Source organism: Octopus bimaculoides, chromosome 23 (assembly GCF_001194135.2).
Source record: "Octopus bimaculoides isolate UCB-OBI-ISO-001 chromosome 23, ASM119413v2, whole genome shotgun sequence".
Classification (NCBI taxonomy): domain Eukaryota; kingdom Metazoa; phylum Mollusca; class Cephalopoda; order Octopoda; family Octopodidae; genus Octopus; species Octopus bimaculoides.
Window position 1 is genome coordinate 8,756,216 of NC_069003.1, and position 8,925 is coordinate 8,765,140.

Below are 8,925 nucleotides of genomic sequence, written 5' to 3' on the forward strand. Positions count from 1 at the left end.
AAAAAAAAAAAAAAAAAAAAAATAAGAGAGAGAAGCGAAAGAATTTATAAGGCAACCCAACAACTGACGAGAAATTTTTGAAGTATATTTTTGCCACGATGAGCAATATCGGTTTCAAATTTTGGCGCAAGACCACAAATTTCGCGGGTGAGCGTAAATCGATTACATCGACTCTAGTGCTCCGAAGAGATGAAAGCCGAATTCGCCCCCGATGAAATTTGAACTCAAGACGTAAAGACGGGTGAAATACCGCAATGCATTTTACTCAGCATGCTAACGATTCTGCCAACTCGCTACTTCAAAGTTATAATAATGGCCTTAGATTTTGGCACAAGGTGAGGAAGTTCAAGGGAGAGGGTAAGTTCATTACATCGACTCCAGTGCGCAACTGATAGTTTATCGACCACGATAATATGAAAGGCAAAGCTGACCTCGACGGAATTAGAATGCAGAACATAAAGACGGACGAAATGCCCCTAAGCATTTTTTCCGGCGTGCTAATGATTCTGCCTGCTCGCCATCTCATGCAGAGTAATATTAAGATATACTATAATTTAATGCTTGTCTAATTTGTTGGTGCTTTAACAAAATGAGCAAATGAATACTAATTATCAAAAGAAAAATATTGTTATACCTTGAAATAAAATTTGATAAAACAATTTTAAAAATGTAAGAAATATTCTCCCATAAAGGGACACACTTGATATATTCACAGTTCTTCATATTAGCTTCGTAGGTGATTGGTAACCCTAGTAGTGCCTGCCGCTTATTGTTATTAAAATGAATGCCCTGATAACAATGATTATGTAAAACAAAATTGGAATGACACAGAAAACGTCTTTTTGTCTTTCTCTGTCTATCTTTCTCGCTCTCTCTCTCTCTTTCTCTCTCTACGTTGTACTGGGTACTTTAGAGGTCCTCCCAGATCCTCCGTCCTTAATAAAACTTTCTACATGCAACGCACGGTGAGCACCGGTCCGAACCCTGATGATGATTACAAAAAAAAGAAAAGGAAGAAGAAAAACAGCAAATCATTATCTACACGAAGACGACCTTACTACCTGCCTAATGTCACTTTCGACAAGGTGCATCAGAAAAATTCTATGAGAGATTTTTGTATCACATCTCTAGTAATGAAAAGTTTCACTTTTTCAGTAAATATACGAAGACAGCCTTATTACCTACCTAACTTCATTACAAGCAGGGTGCTCCAGGAAATCTTGTGGAATCATTTTTTCTTTCATTTTCGTTTTTGTTTTTTGCTGCACTCTCTCTAATGAAGAAATTTGATGTGACAGTGGATAGATTCTATAGTGGCGGCGTCAAGCAGCAAACGAAACCGTGAATCGATGCTGAAAAGCCTGGAAAGAAAAGAACAAAATTTAATAACTACAATAGTTCCAGTGACAATTGAGATCTTAATATGGACAATTTATGTGCGCCATATTACATCGAAAAATTTATTTCCTTAAATGCTGCATGATTTCAGCTCAATCACAATTCTCTGAAGCATTTATAATATTAAAGAGTAAATTCTGAAGAATATTCAACGTACAAAATGTCCTGTTCTTAAATTTTCTATATTTTTCACTATTCCATTCAAGAGTTTCAAACGATACAAAATGTATTTGTGAAATTCTAGACATCAATCACACAGAAATCGATCGCCAAACATTGGCACAAGGCCGCACATTTTAGAGCGAGCTTTAATTGACTTAATCGACCGAAGTGTTTCCTTTAAAGTTATTTTATCGACTATGGAAATGATGAAAGGTAAACGTTTTAGCATTCAATATATTTGCAACTTCCGGTTTTTTGTGCAGTGTATGTAGTTTATTCTTTAAAATGGAAGTAGAGAAGTGAAACATTGCTTCAGAGACAACTCGTATATCAAATTCCAGCGGCGATTTAAAAGGCCACACTTATAAATATACCAATGAGAATATACTAGGAGAATTTATAGCGGTCTTCGCTAGACAAGCATGAAGTGTAATATTTTAAGGAAAAGTAGGTATGTGTGTGTGTGTTTATGTATGAGTGTTGAGGGTTAAATTGACCTCGTGACGTTCATGACTTTCCAAGAACATTAGCGGCAACATTGAAGAAAGACTTCTGTAATGAGAAATGAATGTGTGTTGTTACTTTACGCCAGTATCGGTTTTCTTTGATTCTGTGCAATGTTTCTGCATTTTGGCAAGAAATGAAACGTGAAATGTTGTAGCGGTGTAAGCTAAATGCAATGCTTTCCACTGCGAGTCGAACCCTTTCCTAACGGATTTTTCTACGTGCGTTTAACTGTATATTATAGTGTACCATCGGACTAGATTTTCGAGTTCACTAAATTGCGTATGTAGCTCGCATTTAATGCATTTAACTATGCGTTTTTCGCGCAAAAAGCATTATTGTAAAATTTTTCGAATATCATGATGCGCAAACATGGCTCTGTAGTTAAGGAGCTCACTTTGTAACTATGTGGTATAGTGTTCATTCTCACTGCGCAGTACCTTGCGCGGGCCAACCAATATCAAGAGACTGAATTTGTTGGACTGAAACTATATGGAAATCCGATGTGTGAGTGTGTATGGGTGTGTGTGTATATATATATATATATATATATAATGTGTGTGTGTGTGTGTGTGAATGTGTGTGTGCGTGATTGTCCACCTCGCTGTAGCTTAATGGTCGTACTTCAGCAAATGTGGACGACAAAATAAATACCATACTGAAAAATATAATATCCTCCGTCCGACCCGTTTGACAAAAATCCTTCAAAGGGGTCACCCGGCGTGGCCGACGTTCAATGGTTAAAACAAGTAAAAGAAAATAGATTACAATATTAATTTGATTTTCTAAGGAAACATCTTCAGAAAATGTTACTGTCCTATCAAACGTTTCGTAAATACATGCTGCTTAATACAATTTCTGAGGATATCTGATAGGATACGATTGCTGGGGATATCTGATAAGACCGAGGCCGCAGCATTTAACAAACATGAAACACATTCGCAAGTACATGTTTCTACTTCATTTTTCATCAGTTCCAATTTCGGAGTTATTTCCCTTGGTTTTCTCATAACAAATTGTCATTACTTTCTTCTCATTAGAGCTTAGTTTCAATTATTTATATATAAAAAAAATAACAGATTGTTTTTGGCCTACTGCCTTTAGTATTTTAGCACGCATTAAACTAAATAAATAACAACTTTTCATTGATTTATTAATATTTACTATTTTATTTATTTAATTATTGTTTATTTTAATTTAGTTTTGTTTTATTCAATCACTTTCTAAATACATTATATCGATTTTTAATATTTGTTCAATATTTCAAAGAAGAGACACAGTCAATTAAATCTGGTGTCTATTTTACCGACATCGGCAGATTACAGTTTAAAATGAAACGACATAGGATTAAACACCGAGTAATTTATCTAACGCTCTACTGATTCTAACACTATATTACTGTATTATATTACTGGGCCACACTAGCAGTGATCTGCTCTTGGGCAGGTCCTGTGTCTGTGAACTATCTTTCCAGTACTTTCTATATGATCTAGGTGGGCCCGTAACCCTCCCCTGCCGCCATGAAGTAGATTTCATGAACTTTGGGCACCATGACTAGAGCTGTGATGAATACTTGGGTGGTTTCCCCCGTTCCTTTCTTCAGGCAGGTGGGATTCGAACTCAGAATGTAGAGAGGCTGTAGATATACAGTAAAGCATTTCTGCCTATGCACCATCGATTTTGGCGTGCTCCTATCTGCAGAGCAGCGTGAAATGTAGTACTTTGCTCAAGAACACTACGTGCCCCGCGATCCAGGAATCGAACCGATGATCTAGCGATCATGAGTGCAACACCATAACCACTAGGCAACGCATGACTAGATGTTACCAGTATTTGTTTGATTAAATTCCTTATTCACCACTATACTCGTTTTAATAATTTGGTAGTGGCCTTCTGTGAGGCAGCACATTTAAAGGTTTGTTTTTTAATTGATCATCTAGACGACAACAGTGTTTATTTCAATCTGTTTTTAATATTTTATCAAACATTTAGATCAGTTCAAATAGGTTCAAGATAGAGTTAATCTATGTTAAGACCGTATTCACTGTCATTTGTTGTGGAGAATATTTCTCGGTTGAGGCAATAGGTGTTCAATAACAATACCAATCATTTCCAGACACCTTCTCTTGGTGGGACGACGAAAGGATTTCTAGATTCTTCGCTACCATCAGGTGCCGTCTACCACAAGAGAGAGAGAGAGAGAGAGAGAAAGAAAGAAAGAGAGAGAGACAGACAGACACATTTATATATATGTATATATATATATATATATATATATATATATACACACACACACACACAGAAATAGAGAGAACCCTGAAATGACGTAGTACACATTCGTTACTTAATAGTACATCAGTATCAAACCATGCTCTGATCATGCGTAACACCAGACCCGGCTAAAAAATATATAACTGTAGGCGTGTGAAAGCGGTGCTTCAAATAAGCAAACATTTAGATCATTCAAACATATGTGTACAAAGATCGTATTCAAGGCTATTTGCCGTGGAGAATATTTCTCGATTTAAGGAACAGCTGTTGCCAAACAGCACAATGATTTCTAGGCGCCCTTTCTTGGCGAAGACCTTCCTAGCTTTTTGGTTATTATCTGAATTTTTAAATAAAGGCCTTATGCTTTTACTTAGCCAAAAATGCTGTGTCGTCAGTGTAGTTACTGTAACACAATTTAAACTGACCAGTTTAGATAAGACCTAATTAATATATTATAATTAACTATATTTCATTAATCCTCCTACGAATGGAAGTTTATTACTCTTCCTCTGATGAAGGTCTAAAAAGACTTTAAACTAATCAGATCAATTTCACGTTTATTGTCGACAAAGATATTAAAAGCGTGTGTCGTTAATATTTACTTTACAAAGCGAGGATTAAATTGTATGACACAAGGAAATTTCAGGCCAAAATAAAGACACCATACGATTTTCCTCTACACAGAAATCATCTATTAACTCCTAATAGAATCGAACAGTCACGACACGTTTTAGATGGAAACGTTTTAACCACGCAACCTTGGCTGTAACGAAGTAAACATGACTACCAAGTTATATGTAGAGCTTGTTTCAATACGTCTTTCAAATAACGGGACTTGGACTTACATAAATAAATCAATATTTACTATAATCGATATTTACACATGTTCAACAAAAGCAATATTTTGTGGGTTGATTTTGATATTAAACAAATAATTCCACAACTATCTTCGACATTTTTTCCTGCTATACTAGCTTGGTGTTGAACGGAAGTCACGAAATAATGTCCAACTGAATTATCTATTGCTTTAACATTTTTTCTCTGCTCTTCGATTTCTAAATTCCAGATATGTAAAATTTTGCTGAAATTCAATTATCAATTTCTTTACATAGCAATCTTACTTTGCACATCATTTGTATTAAACCAAGCTAAAGGTTGTTTTATCCATATTTCAATATTTCGTGTGTTTTTTTTCTTTTCCAATGCGTGATGTATTAACTTACGCAGAGTTTTACATTTTATACCACGTATGACAGTTTCATATTCCGTTAATAATATCATAATTATTGTTATTTTTTATTGTATTTATTGTCATTATTATTATTATTAGCAGTAGCATCAGCAGTGAGGTGGCGGAACCGTTGGTGCGCCGGACGAAATGAGTTCAAACTCCGCCGAGTTCGATTTTGCTTTTCATCCTTTCGGCATCGATAAATTAAGTACCAGTTACGTGCTGGAATCGATCTAATCGACTGGCCCCCTCCCCCTAAATTTCGAGCCTTGTGCCTAGAGTAGAAAAGATTATTATTATTATTATTATTATTATTATTATTAGCAGCAGCAAAAGCAATAGCAGCAGTGAGCTGGCAGAAACGTTAGCACGCCAGACGAAAAGATTAGCAGCGTTTCGTCTGTCTTTACGTTCTGAGTTCAAATTCCGCTGTGGTCGATAGGTAAAATAAGTACCAGTCAAGTACTGGGGATCCATGTAATCGACTTCCCCTCCTCTCAAAAACTGAAGGCCATGTGTCAAAATTTGAGATTATTATTATTATTATAATTTTTGTTGTTGTTGGTGTTGTTGTTTTGCTTCACTTGTGTATTTTCGTTGTAATATATCGAACAAAATTTTCAACTGAAATAACTTCCGGTCGAAAACTCTTAAAAACCTTCAGCTGCTAAAATAATTTTTATTTTCTTTCTATCGCTGTATATAATATAACATCGTCTAGTTTTACACTTCTTTATCTTATAAATATATGTATATATATATTTTTCAAATATTTATTGGAAATTGTAATCTTTTTCACAATGATAACATCATGTAGCAAAACATTAGTGTATTACATACAACATCCAATTTACCTTAATTCTCTTCATTGGAAACATGTCAAGAAAAACGTTACGTATGTCTTAAAGATTTATCTTCGTATAATCCAAAATATGTACAAACATTAGATTACGCCTGAACATTGATTTATTGTAGTTTAGCTCATTCCCGATCAATTCTGATCGAAGTTGCATATGAATAAACTATTCCAACCCTAATGATTTTACATTCTTAGGGATATATACGACTTCATTACCCAATATGTTCCTTTTTTCTTTTTTTTTTTTTTGAACAGAAGTAATCAAAGAACTGAGAGTTTCCTAAATGTGTCCACGAAATTCTCACTACTTGAGTCTGTTTTTTAACTTTCTGCAGATTAAGAGATATTGGTTTCAAATTTTAGCACAACGCCAGCAAGTTCGCGCCGACCCCGGAGTTTAACTGGTACTTATTTTATCGACCACGAAGGACGAAAAGTAAAGTCGAACTTCATGGAATTTGAACTCAGTACGTAAAGACGGACGAAATTCCGCTAAGTATTTTTCTCGGTGTTCTAACGATTTTGCCCGCTCACAGACTAAAGAATATTAAACAATATATCGATTCATTTTTAATGCCAAAACAGTGCGTGTTATAAGAAAAAAAATAATACAAGTCGATGGTTTGTAATTTTACCTTATATTTCAATATTTCGAGCTTAGGAACTCTTCCTCGGGAAGTCTTCGGTGTTATGGTGCTGAGATATGTTTACATCGTAAGTATTTTGAAACACGGTTGTAAATGGTGAAGCTGAAAGTAGATAAAGTCATAAATTAGGCTACTTTCGAGTCTTTTACGCAGTATTTTACGAGGAGTTATATATAGCATTGTCTTACATATATACCTATACATATATATATTTATATAAATATATACATATATACCTATAAATATACATATACATACATACACACACACACATATAGGCAAATTTATAGACGTCACTAGAGTGACAGAGGGTAGAAAGTGGTACGGGTATTGCTAGAAATAACAGTCAAAACCACTCATTAGCCGCAAGAGCCCTATCTTAATAAGCTGACAAGGTAGGCAAACGTCTCTACGGTCGCAAGCATAGTCACAAACCGGTGATTTCGAATTTTGATGCAGAGCATCTTGAAAACATGTGCTGATTTGATAAACGGTAGAAGTGTAAACTATAAATAATATGGGTGGCTTATTAGCAATTAAAGATCCAGGGATCGAAGTGTACGAACAAAGTTAGCTTCAAGTCATCCGCAGTAAATATATATATATATATATATATATATATAAAAAACTTTCACGGACAATAGTAGTTTATTGTGACGGAAGGTTGTGGATTTTTTGGGGTATCGAAATACAATAAACTGAAAAAAGATGTTTTAATATTTCACGGTAGGCGAGCAGAGTTGCGTTCTAGGGTCGGTCTAATCAACTGCCCCATCCCAAAAAATTTCGGGCCTTGTGCCTAGAGCAGAAATGAATACATGTGTGTGTATATAAGGCGGTGAGTTGGCAGAAACGTTAGCACACCAGGCGAAATGCTTAGCGGTATTTCGTTTGTCTTTACGTTCTGCGTTCAAATTCCGACCGAGGTTGACTGACTTTTATCCTTTCGGGGTCGATAAATTAACTACCAGTTGCATACTGGTGTCGTTCTAATCGACTGGCCCCGCCTCCCCCAAACATTTCGGGCCTTGTGCCTAGAGTAGAAAAGAATATGTGTGCGCGTATGTCTGTGTGCATGTCATTGTGTGAGTGTTTGACTCCCACCCACCACTACCGCATGTGAGCTTAGTGCTTCAGCAAAAGAGAACTACAGAATAAACACCAGACTTTAAAAAAAATTACTGAGGTCGTCTACAAAAATTCTTCAACGGCGGTACCCCAGCATGGCCGCACTTTTATGACTGAAAAAAGTTTAAAACAAATAAAAACCAGGTTCATTTCTAACAGGTCGAATCCTAAAAGGTTCCTTGTTCTCTCGACAACTTGTATAATGCTGCATAGCAGAATGTAAAGTTTTCAGAGGTGAAGTGTACTCAACTGGAATCAATACCGGTGGATACCAGGTATTTATTTTATCGATTATATAACGAATTAAACCCAAGTTACGGTTATATTCAAAGTGCAAAGCGACAAAACATGGTACTGCAATGTACTTTGGTACCGCGTTTTTGTCGTTTATGCCAACCTCCCACCCTCGTTTATGTAAATAATAATGATAGTAGTAGCACAAATTTTATGGTAAATTTTGTTTGAAAATTCTACATTTTATGCAGTTTTTCCGTTTGAATAAATCTACATCGATTCCATTAATTTGATGTTATTCTTTTGTTCTTTTTCATGTTTGTGCGTGTATGTGTCTGTGTTTTTTTGTTTTTTTAAACCACCCCTATTTATCACTCATTATCATCGAAGCAGACAAAATCAACATCTGGTTGAATAAAATTTCTGGGACACAGGCACGCACGTACTCTCACACACAAGTACATACATCCTCATACAAACACACACAATAT

General features: G+C 35.5%; 1 long non-coding RNA gene across 2 annotated transcripts; it reads right to left on the reverse strand.

Moving 5' to 3' along the window:
- Nucleotides 1-1,228: 1,228 nt before the first annotated feature.
- LOC128250625 (uncharacterized) lies at nt 1,229-8,583 on the reverse strand. 2 transcript variants are annotated; one of them, XR_008266653.1, is made up of 3 exons: nt 8,451-8,583; nt 7,061-7,174; nt 1,229-1,361 (listed from the first exon to the last, which is right to left on the reverse strand). It is a non-coding gene; the product is annotated as an uncharacterized LOC128250625 (long non-coding RNA). The 2 variants fall into 2 exon arrangements; XR_008266654.1 differs by lacking the exon at nt 8,451-8,583 and adding an exon at nt 8,342-8,406.
- Between the last annotated feature and the right edge of the window lie 342 nt (nt 8,584-8,925).